Here is a 10,972-nt window from a genome sequence, read left to right as displayed (position 1 = left end):
AGTCAAAAGAATAAAATTGAAGTATTTCGGACACACAATAAGGCAAAACTCGTTACAAAGATCATTAATAGAAGGGAAGATAAACGGTAAAAGAAACAAAGGCAGACCAAGAATGATTTGGACATCAAACATCACTAAATGGACAAAATTAACTTATGAAAATGCAGTACGAACAGCTTCTTCTTCTTCTTCGTTTGAACCTTGTTCTTCGCCACTTCAAGGGTCGAGGGGCTCTGCCTTTTACCACCCTTGGGCAGTGGCGGCGACGCGGTCTAGATGTTTGGGCAGGTGTCGAGCAGCCATTGAATTGATTCGTCATCCAATTCACGCAGACCACGCACACCATTTGGCGCATGGTAGATGGCGCAGTTACAGATGGTGTGGTCTACGGTTTGTTCCTCCATGCCACACTCACAGATCGCGGATGGAGCCATCCCCCATTTGTGCATGTTGAAGCGAAATAGTCCGACGCCAGTACGCAGGCGGTTGAGCCGCACCCAGGCCTTCCTTGGCAAATGCATTCCGGTTGGATGGTGGCTGGTATCGGAGATGAAACTTTGGAGTCTTGAGGAGTTCTTCTTCCACTCCAAGCTCCATTGGTGATCCGCCCACGTAGCCGCACTGATGGGCTACTACTACGAACAGCTCATGGTCGAGAACAATGGCGCATTGTATCCAACCCTCAATACAAGGAAGAAACATAATGATGGTGATGATGATTTGTGCTCAAAGCACACGTTGAAATTATGTACCGTATTTTCTTGAATAGAAACCGCGGCTACTTTTATTTTTATTTTTTGAACGTTTTGTGTGGCTTCTATTCGAAGGCGGCTTCTATTATGTTTATATGAACGTTTTTGTCTTCTAATTGGTGCTCACTGCTCGGTGGGCATTCGAGTTTCGAGTAACAAGAAAACGTAACCAGTAAGTCAGCTGCAATTTTAATGTACCGGTATCTTTTGTGAAACCGCTAATCCGACAGCTGCTATTATGTTCGCATCTGTGTGAAGCAAACAAAACCAAAAGGAAATACCTTTTGCTTTACCTGCCGCCTTTTAATTACAGTACCGTGCTCATCCAACTTTATGCAAAGCACTGAAAAAAAATGAGCCGGCTCCAACGCAATGTGTAGTGTGTGTGCTGGTGTATTATATTATATAGCTTTACGTGCGAATCTTACATCGTGCTTTACTTCTGAAATCTTCGATGCTAGAAGCCCATAGATATTTTACTGGTTGGAAAATCTGGCATTGTTACATTATGTTACAATGTAAACAACGACTAAAATTTTCAGTAAATAATGACGGTTTACATTGTTGTGCAATGCAAAAATGACTAATTATATCGGCCGGATATCAATGGTTTCTATCGTTTTCAACATCAAATTGAAACAAAAATTGCATTTGCTTTTCACAAGCCAATGCTTTCCGAAACTTATAATGTCTAGTTTTCATGGAAACAAGCATCCCTTATCAATAGTACCTAAAGTATTGCCTTTTTTGTTTGTGTTGTTTTGCCTTACAATCGCATGAAAATATTTCGATGTGAGAAGAGCAGCCTACTATTGAAATTATATGAAATTTCTCATTTGCAAATTTGTTGTTTAAATTATTGATTTTCACGACAGCGTCTAACAAAGAAGCAAAAGCCGTTCCAGTTGCACTGTAGCACGTTTATGACTAACCATGTGGGATACTCACTAAAATACAATTATAAATAACGCTAGGTTGGATTACTTCTTTTATTGTCTATTTCTACCAGACAGTTTACTTGCTACGTCGTAAGTAACAACTAACAAAGACAACATAAAAGACACAAAAAGAAAATACAGTTGGACAGAAACTATTACCTGAAAGTGGTAAAACAATGAGTACAAGCAAAGCAGCCATTATCTCAGACACAAGATCCATCCTTTACGTTGATCGTCTTCAGACGTTAAAAAACGTAAAAATGACAAAGTTTTCTTTCTAGGAATAGTTTTTAACAAGAACAAAGAAATTGTCATATGGTTTCAACAAAAGAAGTGATTTCACGGTAGTTTCAAAGTTTATGGTAATAGTTGACATGGAGCTACAATAAAAAACAATTAATTTGTAGGCTACCCGATTATTACCCTTCTTCAAATTTTTCAAACCTTTAGATACCGCACAGGATTGATAGAATAAAGCTGTCACCGTTTATTAGTCATGTTGTAAAGAAGTAATTTTGCTGTACCATAGACAGAAGCAAAACAAATCAATTGGGTTTGAATGACGCTATTGAAACCCAATTACCCATCGGTCTATCATCTGTGTGAGGTGTAATCTGTGTATTGTAGTCTCTTGTTAGTCTCTTGTTATAAAAGCTGAAAATTACGTTTTGTTGGTTACTTGAAAGAGAAGTTATTTTGTTGTACCATAGAGTAGACAACTAATCAATCTCAATTATGACAGTGTGGTCCAAGTGCAGACCCGCGAGCCAAATTTGGCCGCGAGCTCCTTTTTTTTGCCCAGAGAACTAATAGTCAGCTTTGCTTCAATGTAGCAATATCACTTCAATTTTTGTTTCTTTGTTATTGTAATTGACAAAAAACTTTGTGAACGATCCTTTGTGATGCATAACAATGTTTTTAGTTACTCGCCTTGTTGTCCTAGCCTAAAACTTACCAGTTTCGCAAAACCTAAGGGTCAAGATAATGAGTAGACTACTTGTAAAAAAAAGAAAGGTGGAAGAAAGATCATTTTAAAATAAAGAGGAAGAAGATTATTTATTTGCAGAAAATTTAGGAAAACCACTCTGTCTAGTTTGCCAAAAAAAACAGTTTCAGCTGCTAAAGAGTATAACGTCAAGCGCCATTATGAGTCTTTTCACAAAAATAAGTTTAAACTGACGACATCCAAAGTGGTTCTCTGTGGCCTTTGGCTATGCGATTATGGGAGCCAGATCAGGCCGCAGAATCAAAGTGTTAAACGTAGTAGCATATTTTGGGTGGAGGGTAGAATATTTTAACATTTTTGTTTGTGCTGTATTTTGTGTGCGACAGCATCGCTGGTCAGATAAATGAAGCGTGAATTGGATGGTGAAAGAATTGTTTTCGCTTCGTCGACGAAGAGACGCTGACCTAATTTACTGGTATCTCTGTGCGGTCGAGTGTGGCGAGGATTGACAGATGCCTCAGAAATGTTAAAGTGTTAAACGAAAGCGTTGTTTGTACGTTGTAAATTCTTTTCGCTGACCAAGTTTTTATGTGCAGTAGGCTACTTGTTTTGTTTAGTTTAGTTCCAATTCCAATGGCAGAGCTAGAGGTAGTCATAATGCAGAGAAAAGCACGATTTAAAATGAAGTTATGTTATTTGTTTAATTCACAGCAAAACTTTGTATGAAACCTACTGTAGGGGATAGTGGTATTGTTTTGTTTGTCGCTGTGACTTCATCGTGGATTATCAACAACTAGTGAACTAAGTTGTTCATATACATGAATTTCCCCTTGAAGTAGAATATTGAAATCAACTACGTAATTGCGTTACTTTGGACGATCTGCACCTTGGACGCGAAATAGTTTGGTAAGTAACATTGTGACTTTTTTCTAGTACCGTACTATAATTGTCAAACTAATTAAACCAAAGTTATTGACTTTTTGTCTATCTACAGTAGTATTCTTTATGTTGTGTATATATGCTGTAACACCAGTCTAAATTGTAACAACAAAAAACATGTAGGTCGTAGCAGATTATTATATATATTCTGTAATCTGTGTATTTTTTGTTTACACTGTTTGTTTTTGTCACAACTTATAAAACCAAATGCTGTCAAGGTTAGGTCTAAAACATTTGACCAGTTATCCATTTAAACCAGTGGTTTCCAAAGTGGGCACCAGCGCCCCCCTGTGGGCGTTTGCAATCATAAAGGGGGCGCTGGCTATAAAGTGGGCGATTGGGGAGCGCTGAGAGTAAATCGGGGCAGTTACAAGAAGATGATAGCAAAGCATTTTTTGTCATGTTTCGCTTCAAGGAAATACAAAAGAAGACGGTGACTATAAGAGCTCTGTGGCAGATTTTGTAGCAATTATGTTGGCAAAGTCGCTTCACAGTGCCTTACAAGTTTGTTGAGGTCGTAACACGTGACTTACTTTGAAGCACTGCGATTACGCAAATCCGATCTTTCAATCCGAGAGTATTTTGATCTAGCGTTCGTCTTAATCTATCTTTGAAGACTGTCATCAAAGCAGTGAATAAAATTAAAGCGCACGCTCTGAATACACGCTTATTCAAATGATTGTGCAATGAGAATCTGAAGCTTTTGAGCGCATACTACTCCACACCGAAGTACGTTGGCTTTCCCAGAGAAATTGATTCACGATTTTATTCGCTGTTTGAAACTATCAAGGAATTTCTGCAGAGTTGTGATCCTGCCCTTGCAAATGACGTCCTGGTTGTGAAAAGTGATATCGCCTACTTGTCAAACATAGGCTATTTTCCTAATTTAATGAATTGAATTTATCCCTTCAGCGTAACGAAATAAGCTCGTGTTGTATCAGCGAAATTTAGCTAGACGAGAATTTTTCCACTTCTCAAGCTTGCATCAATTTGATACCAGTGGCAAAGGCATATCTAATCATCTTCAAGAAGTACGCAAAGACATGGGAGTTCGATTCCAGGATGTATTCCAGTTAGAAATCTATGATTGAATAATCGACCTATTCTGTGATAGTTCCGAACATGAAATTTTTAAGGAGGAACTAATAACATTGTAAAACGATTTTGCACTCAAACCGAAGTTCAACATCTCGTATCAATCGTTCTGGCTGCAGAACCAAATCAAAGAGACATACTCTCACGTGTGGAATCGGATCAAAGTTTTTATTATTGCCTTTCCCAGCTCATACTTGATGGAGCGTGCTTTCAGACCCTTTTTGGTAATTTGTCCGATATGACTTGAAAAAATTCGGTCATTTTTTATTTATTTCGGTCATTTTTTCTGATGAAAATATTTCCTTTCAAGTAGCTGCTCCAAACCAAAATTTGCACTTCCTGACTAGCTACAACATTAAGTTTCGCTGAGAAACGTTGTCGTGTTTTATCTGAGAAAAGTTAGAACAGACAAACGTTTCTTCAACGTTCATCAGCGAAACTCAACCTTGCAACATCCGGCCGCAATTGACCGAATTGACTATATTTTTTTCGGACATTTTGCTAAAAAATAGGTCAATGACCGATAAATGACCGAAAAAAAAACAGGACTCTAGTTTTGTCATTTGACTAGAAGAAGCAGTTAAACCACGAACCCATACCGGTAACTCTTTATTTAATTTGATTAAGGGAACGTTCAAATATTACGTAACGCCTTCGAGGGGGAGGGGGGGGGTTTATGCAAAGCGTTACGTTAGCGTCACATCGGGGGGAGGAGGGGGTTCAAGCAAAACGTTACGTAACGCTTTCGAGTACGGAATGGTAGTTTTTTGTGCTGAATTCGTAGTGAAAAAGCGTTACATGGGGGAGGGGGGGTCAAAAATTCGGAAAAAAAGCGTTACGTAATATTTGAACGTTCCCTAAATAGGTGAAGCAACTTACATTGCATAGAATTGTCTGATAATATTCTATTGTGAATTATTTAGCGTGAGAATATTTAATATTTTTTGGCAACTTGTCATGTTTTGCACGATGGTTTTGTTGTGTCTACTGTTCTAAGTACATATCAAAGCCAAGAGAAAGTAACTGGCCACTCTCCTTTCGTTAGTGCCGAAGGCCTAGTGTGATGACAACCTTATCTTCTCATTCCCAAAACTTAGTAACTGAGTTTGGCACCACATTTACCTTATCTATTAATTATGCACAGCTCATAGTTATTTTGTATTTGCAGATCGCTGGAGAGCTCTGCTGTGCTTACCACTTGTATTCAAAGAAGGAATACAGCATTTTGTGATAATTGGCGCTGTAAGTCATCAGTCTACCGCTAGCTATAATTGATTACAATTACATTTTTTACTTAAACGGTTTGATGCTGTTACCTCGCAGTATCCGTATCATAATGCACGTAAGCACTATGTAAGGTAGGAGGCACTACTTCACCTATTAGAATGTATCAAAATAAAAACAAAATGGAAAAATGATGATCATCGTAGAATGTGTATGACTGTCTTGCAATATTAGTAAAAGTTATATCTCATTTTATATCCCGCATTCACATTAAGCGCTTGCTTAATGAAACAAAATTTGTCGGAAAATGCTTCACAACTCATTACTCACACCTAGTGGTCAAAATTGTTAAACCGTACATCAGCGGAATCATCATCATTTACAGATGATGATTCCGCTAATTCCGCACCTAGTGGTCAAAATTGTTAAACCGTATATCAGCGGAATGCCAACTCTATTTTCTTCGCAATAGTGCACTCTCCAAGACAGAGCGTTAAAAAAGAGGTGAGATCACGGGCTCTAAGTCCACTGACGTCACAAATAAAAGAGAGAATTTTTTTTCCATTTTTTTGCTTGCAAAAATGCGCATGGTTTTTATCGGGGCTCTGGAATAGGAGTTTTTAAAAAAAAAGGCAAGACTGCAACTCCGGCTGCATACAAAACGATAAACAATGTTTTTCAATTTTAAACTGCATGCAATTAGATATATAAGACCAAGCTTCTATTACTTACAACAACACAACTTTAACGCACAACGTTTCATAGAACCACTGATTATTATTCTTTTTGTATTCTTTTTGAATACTCCAAAAAACAATCTGGAGGTCCTAAAAAACCTTACAACACTGAAGCCGGAGTCAGCCAGTTATAAATCGAGGAGTCGAAGTCGTAAATTTTTCTCCCAACTCCACAGCTCTCGTTTTGACACATTAAAGCTTTGGATGTTTTAAAAGAATTTTGTTTGAGCAAATGAAATTTCAAGAATCGTGGTGAGAAGCAAAACTAAATAAAAGAATTGAAACTGAAACGAACCAATAATTTCAAGTAGCTTTAAGATTAATTCGAAGTGTTCGGTTTGCCCTATTTTCTAGAAACGTAAGTGCGTTTGAAAACAAAACCGTGTCATGACGAATTTTTGTTTTGTTTTTTTATGCACAAATTCTGCAAAAAAGTCAAAGTGTTCATGTTAAAGGAGTTTTTTTTTAACCATAAATAGACATAACTAAGCAACGAGACAACATTTAACATTGTGAAAACAAAAACGACATAACAATCGTTCTCGGTTATGCAATTTGCATCTAGTAGTCTTCATCAAGCCTTTAAAACACCTTGTACCTTGAATAAGAAATACTAAAGATTAGACAAAAATATACAGGATAACAACAAAACTATGGTCTAATCTAAACAATTGAGAAACTGCTATATCTTGCACACATACGAAATGAGAACTAAAGTTACAGCTCTTAAAAAAAGCGTTTTGTTTTGCCTGATCGAAGATGAAATTAAAAGTGAAATGAAATGCAGATGAGATGATCAAAATTGAATTGAAATTTGAATTTTATTGGATAAATATTTTATTAATCAGATCATAAACAGTTTTTCGAGGGTCACATTTTGCTGCTGAATATTTCATTTGCCTGCCATTTTTATATTGGTGCGAAATTGTTACATTGCCAATAACTCTGTAAAGCTTATTTGTGTGCCATAGAGATGGTAGTGTGTCACAACAACACAATTCGTTAGCATCGTATAAATCTATACCTTTTCCAAGTATAATCAGTTTTACCATAGGCCTATAATTCTTATAAGGTTGGATCAATGCTAATGTTACATATTGTTTTACAGGATGACAGTTTCAGCTTGACAAAAGTCACAACTCCTTATCTGGAGCACATCCGAGGGATTTTCTCTACACGTGCAAAGGCAACTGCTATGCCACATCGAGGAGCCTGAAACTGCACTGCTTCTGCACACGTATTGGATATTTGATATTAACTTTCCCCAAGAAGTCGCCGAAACGCTACAACTATTAAATTACCTGTGTGACATTTCCCGGTTTCCGTTGATATTAGCACACCTGTGCAAGCTTTAATAAATCAGTTTTGAATAACAATTTGGTAGTGCTGGTGTAAGGCAGTGATTTTTAACATGATTGTGTTCCTCGGTACACTATATCGTTCCGTAAAAGATCGTCAGGTGTTCCGCAAGAAATTGTTAAAATGGACTAGCGTTCTATGGAACACAGGTCGAAAATTAAAATCACAACTGCTTTGCGTTTGCCTTTCTGCAATTCCTGCCCGAATATCAACTTTGTGCAATTGTGCTCATCCAAACAGGCCAAGATATCGCATTGAGAAAAGCTGAAAGTGAATAAACTGTTGTTGCATTGTTTATTTTATTGCATTATGGATTAGCCCATATTATAAAATCCGATTTGGTGTTCCGCAACATTATTTTAATGCATAAAGTGTTCCGTGGCTCAAGAAAGGTTGAAAAACACTTGTGCAAGGAACACTTTTTACGCAACCTGACGGATAGGGAGGCAGAAAGTGCAACAAAAAAACAGGAACACGAATTAATGCGATAAAAAAAACAGTCTGAATTGTAGAGTGGACATTTCCAACTCAAGCAAAAGTAATAAGGTAAAAATTAGGACCATCCTAAAGGGTGGAAATTTAGACAGCCTGAGACTAAATGCTACTGAGGTGGAAATTTCCACTTCAGATGAAGGGTGGAATTTTACACTTTTTGTGGTGGAAAAATCCACCCTATGAGTGTATGGGCCTAGGGTGGAAAACAGAGACTAGGGTGGAAATTTCCACAGTTTAGGGTGGATTTTGCTGGGGGTGGAAATTTCCACCATTGCTCAAGGGTGGAAATATCCACCATTTTTGGTGGAAAAATCCACCCTACAGAAGCATAGGGTGGAAAACAGAGACCACCCTTAGGGGTGGAAATTTATATACTTTTTGCTTAACAGTGTAGTGTTCTGAGCGTGGGTGTAGGTTGCAACAGCTTGACTAAAACCAATGACGATTGGCATGTCCCTAGGAAGAGTTTTAAATTTAAGCCTACTTCTGACGCTCAATCGTTAACGCAATGCATTTCAAGAAATCGATTTTCCTCACTAAAAGATTTTGTTGATGGTGATGACATTTGCCAAGATCAGCTCACCACGTTGAAAGTTACCAGTGACATGTTTGCAATGAAAGTAGGAGGTGGCCATTGTGAATCAGTACTAAAAACAGCAAAAGAAATAGGCATGTACTTAGCCAAACACAATTTGCCATCTTTGAAAAACAAATCAAACCTTGTAGATTTTTTGCTTTTCTCCACTTTTCTTGCAAAAAGTACTGCCTCCAAACGAAAAAAATCTTTGTCGGCTTTCTGTTGGAAAAACAAAGACTTAATAAATCGTTTTAAAACAACTTCCGTTTCTACATCAAAACTTGCCACTTCAAAATTAGCTTATGACTTAGCAAATTCCATCAGTAAACATTTGAAACACTTTCCTCGTGGTAAACACCTTCCTCCTTCTTGCGTCAGAGCAATGTTAAAGTCAAACCGTCGCTTATCGTCCTCTGTTCGTTCTAAAGTGAGAAAAATTACGTATAGGTGGCGTCTTGATTCCTTCTTCAGAAAAACTGTAAAACGTTTATATCTTGCGTGTAAACAACAAAAAAAGGAAGGTGACTTGACATATCAACCCAGCAGGCCTACATCAACTTCAGAAAATGAAAAATCATGCAAGGCTATTCAATACAACAGCGCTGATATTGAAAATGAAACAAATGATGCCTTCAACTGCGACAGTGAAAAGTTATTATCAACAGAAAATCACGAAGAGACTTCATTGTACTGTGTGTGTAATGAACCTAACGATGGATCGTTTTATGTTCTCTGTGAAACTTGCTTAAAGTGGTTTCACCCTCGCTGCATATTCCCCCCAAACAATCTGGCATTAGCGCTCACAGAAAAACAATGGGACCGCGTTGGTAGTCGCCTTGTATGTGAGGGTGTAAACGTAGTGATGCATTCGTCAAATTCGGCATTTTGTCACAAAACTCTTCAAGTAAACACTAAGTCCATTGAGGCTTTAAACATTTCATCATCACCATTTCAGCAGAAATCAAGTTTCATTAATAATGATGCAAATTATCTTTCTTTAACTCATCTTGATGATTTATCATTGTCTGATAATATGATAGGCCTAGATATAAACATATCTCGCTGTAATGAAAGTTTGGGAAAAGCTGCAACTCACAACGGAAAAGCTGAAATAACTTTTTTCGAAACAAAAATTGATATGAATAAGGCGAAAACAAACAAAACTTATCAGCCAAAAGCCGAAGTTTATGATCAAAAAAAAAAAGTTTCTGAACTAAAAATCCAAATTGATGATAAAAAAAACAAAATTCTTGGTGCAAAAACTGACATTGATAATGCAAAGAATGCAACTGAAGTGACAAAAAACAACATTATTGACGCAAAAACCGACACTGATGACGCAAAAACTGACAATGATGACGCAAAAAACGAAATTGAGGGAGCAAAAAACGACATTGATGACCCAAAAACCGACACTGATGACACAAAAACTGACATACATGACGCAAAAACTGACATTGATAATGCAAAGAATGCAACTGAAGTGACAAAAAACAACATTATTGACGCAAAAACCGACACTGATGACGCAAAAACTGACAATGATGACGCAAAAAACGAAATTGAGGGAGCAAAAAACGACATTGATGACCCAAAAACCGACACTGATGACACAAAAACTGACATAGATGACGCAAAAACTGACATTGATAATGCAAAGAATGCAACTGAAGTGACAAAAAACAACATTATTGACGCAAAAACCGACACTGATGACGCAAAAACTGACAATGATGACGCAGAAACTAAAAATGACGAAACAGATGGTGTTCATAGACGCTATGACAACCAGATACCTTCAATTTCCGATGAAACATTGAATGAGTTAGGAAACTTTGCCGAACCAATATCATAAAAGCGTGAACGACGTTGTGAATGGGTTGATGTGACTAATAAGTCGTTTTTCCTTA

The 10,972-nt window shown here is 37.4% G+C and overlaps 1 long non-coding RNA gene across 1 annotated transcript; it reads left to right on the top strand.

Moving 5' to 3' along the window:
* The first annotated feature begins 3,351 nt into the window (after positions 1-3,351).
* LOC145781446 (uncharacterized) lies at positions 3,352-8,028 on the top strand. Its single transcript, XR_014290744.1, has 3 exons — positions 3,352-3,542; positions 5,839-5,912; positions 7,740-8,028. It is a non-coding gene; the product is annotated as an uncharacterized LOC145781446 (long non-coding RNA).
* Positions 8,029-10,972: the final 2,944 nt, after the last annotated feature.

The sequence above is a fragment of the Aplidium turbinatum genome, chromosome 12 (genome assembly GCF_918807975.1).
Source record: "Aplidium turbinatum chromosome 12, kaAplTurb1.1, whole genome shotgun sequence".
NCBI lineage: Eukaryota > Metazoa > Chordata > Ascidiacea > Aplousobranchia > Polyclinidae > Aplidium > Aplidium turbinatum.
This window is presented reverse-complemented; position numbering and strand designations above follow the sequence as displayed.